This window comes from Buceros rhinoceros, unplaced genomic scaffold (genome assembly GCF_000710305.1).
Source record: "Buceros rhinoceros silvestris isolate BGI_N320 unplaced genomic scaffold, ASM71030v1 scaffold46218, whole genome shotgun sequence".
NCBI lineage: Eukaryota > Metazoa > Chordata > Aves > Bucerotiformes > Bucerotidae > Buceros > Buceros rhinoceros.
In genome coordinates this window covers 1-3,395 of record NW_010427151.1, presented here as the reverse complement: position 1 = coordinate 3,395, position 3,395 = coordinate 1, and positions in this window count along the sequence as shown.

Below are 3,395 nucleotides of genomic sequence, written 5' to 3'. Positions count from 1 at the left end.
GGGAAAGAGAGAGAAGAATGGAGGTGAACAGCTGAGGTACTACACTTCTTCACTGGGAAGGAGGTTGAGTGGTGTACCATAGCAGGTGTTGTATGTTCTGCTCTCTGTCATATTTTGAAAAGGAGGTAGAAATGCAAGGGAACTGAGGAGCATCAGTTCCCTTATGTGCAGTGGGAATGGAGCAAGGCTAATGTCAAGTGCTGCTTCTGTTCTCTGTGGTGGTTCTGGTCACCGCACCGTGACTAGTTCATTGCAAAAGGAGGGAGGTTCATATTAGTTGGGAAGTCCCAAGCATCATTCTACTGTCATTTTTAAGAGTGAACCTTGATCAACTCACGGGAAAAAAAATAGAGAGAGAGCCTAATCAGAGAGATACTAGTCCCTGGGTCCCTGACAGGGATGCTTGAGCTCAGCTGCAGAGTAGTGGCTTTTCAGGTACTGGAGTAGCTTAGCATTTCTTTCCTAGTGGATGCATGTGGATGTGTTGGGTTTCTCTCCTGTTCACATGGGTATCGTGTACCAAGGAACTTAACTTGAGTTCAGGCATTATCCATGGGATCCATGTTCTTTACCGTGATGGTTCTGCATTAAAACATGTGCTTCTTATAGGTAGCACATAGGTTATTTTTTTTAACATCATTTAATTTAAAGGCATATTTTTTGTCAAATTGTTGTAACCACTGTTGTTGGGGGATCAAAGTATTCATATCACTGTGTACTTTTACTGAACTCTTAGCATTTCCTTTAAGTGAGTAGAAACACGTGTTGGCCATCATGTTGCTTTTGATTTATTCTTACAGGAGAGAGGACAGTTACATAGCTAAGCTCAGCAGGGTCTGATGATCAGACTGGAAATTTAAAAGGAAAACCTGAATACAAGCACTCTTGATAAATCAGTCAGGTGCCAACACTGAAGCTGACTGCTGTGAAAGCATTCCTTATTTTAATCAAAAAGCTACTCCCAGTAGGAGCACTTCACCCCTCTCCTTTGTGCCCTGCTAGTATGTTCCTGAGTCTCTAGCTGAGGCTACTGATAATGCTGGGAAAATAATAGAACTGTTCATCCTACGTTTGGCCCTGAAAATCTCTTCCATGCATGCTAACTCACCTTTCTGGAGCTCAACAGGGGCCAGCTACTGCATTCAGCATTCATTCAATATCCCCCACTTAGACACATTTGGGACAGCCTTCCAGGGGCTCTGTGGCTGATTATTCTTCTCTCAGCTTGAGTGTTTGGAAGAGCCAGGGTTGTATTTGCTGTGTAAGGAAACATTTCTGCTCTTTCAAAACGAAAAGAGGATAAATCTCAGTTCAGCATGACTCCTATAATAAAAGTGCACAAATAAGGAGAACATCTAAGAATTTGACTCCTTCATCATGAAAGCAGTGAGGATGGCTCTCTGCTCCTCCAGCAACTGGAATACATCACTCATGGAGGTGATCAAGGTCTGTTGTGGAACAGTGAATGACCATGCTACATTTCATTGTTCAGTCCTGGCAAGGAGGCCAAGTCTGTGGTTCTGTCTTTCTGAAGAGTTCAGTCCTGGTTTGAGCTAAAACTTCCTTGTTTTGGGAAATGGACAAATAGAATTATTCCATGCAAATCCGATAATTCCTCATTTAATTGGTTAAGGGGGTCAGGTGAAATGTTACGTCAGGAGCCTTTAAAAGCAGCAAGCAGAGGGCAGATCTCTCCCTTGGGCTTCCGGACTCGCTGCACGGAGGTGGCCTGCCGCGGACCTGCTGGCAGACGTCCAGGCCTGACCAGGCCCAACTAGGCCGAACCCAGACCGAGACCTGAGGGCCTGCATCGGATCACAGACTTGAACTGTTTTGCCGTGGGTCCTGTCTCGTCTGAAATCGGGTGAGAATACTCAAGACTCCCGGCTGTTCTGTACAGGGAGGTTTTTTTCCCTGCAGTTTTTTTTCCTTGCCGAGCGGGGTTTCTCCCCCGCTTCGCCATGAGAAGAATTCTGCTCCCTGCCCGAAGCAGCTGCAAAGGTCTTCACTCCTACCTCACCGTTGGATGCCTGCCAAGAGCACTGACCTTGAAGAGAACTGCCAAGAACTCTGGTTATCTAAGTCCTCCCTTCTTCGTTTTTTTTTCCTTTTTCTCGGTTTGTGCCTCTATATATAGAAGTGTATAGTTGGGTGGTTTTATTGTTTATTAAAAGTTTGTTTCAGCTTTCCAAACGCAGACCAAGGTGTGAATTTCTTCTTTCGCCTTTAAACCCCTTCTGTCTCTAGCGAGGCAGAAGGGATCGTTAAGGAATTCGAGGAGTTATTACCTCAGGACCTTGACCCTTAACAAGTTCCCAAGGAAAGGCAACAATGGCTCACATTTCTAAGAGTGGAAGCTGGCGACTAGATGGCTTACATTCCTTACGTCCTTCTACCCACCCTCCTCTCCTTTCAGTTCTAGCCTAGGTGCTTGCTTTTCACCACAACGTGGCTTTTATTTCTCCATCATGTGGCTGTGCAGTGAACTTTGCATGAACACATATGTGAATTCACAGAATTAAACATTAGAAGTCTTTAGCAGTCTTATGTATGATTTTTTTTTTTAATGGAAGTTGCTTGGCAAATTGAGCAGCCGTATTAGAGCAATGTCAGATGTGTATCACTTTAACTGGCATTTTGATTTTGTTCTATATTATGCTCTTCACTTCTGGAATAGCTATGTCTTTCAAATTGGCTTATGACTAGCATAATTGTGTATTCTTTGTGCTAAAAGACTGCAAGTACAATAGAAATAGTTTCCATATTTAATTTTAATTTAGTGTTATTTTTTAGGGTGTGACTGCATCAAAATCTCTGTATTTAATCTTGCCACCTTTACCAAAGGACTGCTATTTGCAAGGGGATGGTTTTTTCCATATGAAACTGAAGTTTATTCAATAGCTTCAGTGGATTTAAAGTTACAATAAGCAGATTACTAATAGGCTAAATATAATCTCTGATGCCACTGTCATTAGAATGGCCTCAGCGTTTTCAGACTGCTACTAAGTGTTCTGAAGAGCAAGTGTGTGTATACTTAGCAATAGATATGGCTCCTGAGTTCATTAAGGAAAGGAATGCCCCTCTCTGTAGCTTGGTTATGACAAACGGCATTCAGGAAGACAGTGAGATACACATCTACTTTGACAGGCCAACCTGCCTTGTGCAAATGCTCCTGATTTATTGACAAAATAGCACAACCATAATTTGTTTTTTTGTCCCAAGACAGGCAGAATTGTACTGATACACATCTCTATTTGGGGTTTCCAAGGCATCTGCCATCTTAGCCAACAACCCTTATTACTTAAGATACAGCATTTTTCTCTCTCAAACACTGACCAAGTAAGATCAGTTTCATTATCTCTGGATGGCTGTCACCGGTTTGGCCGAGGTAAAAC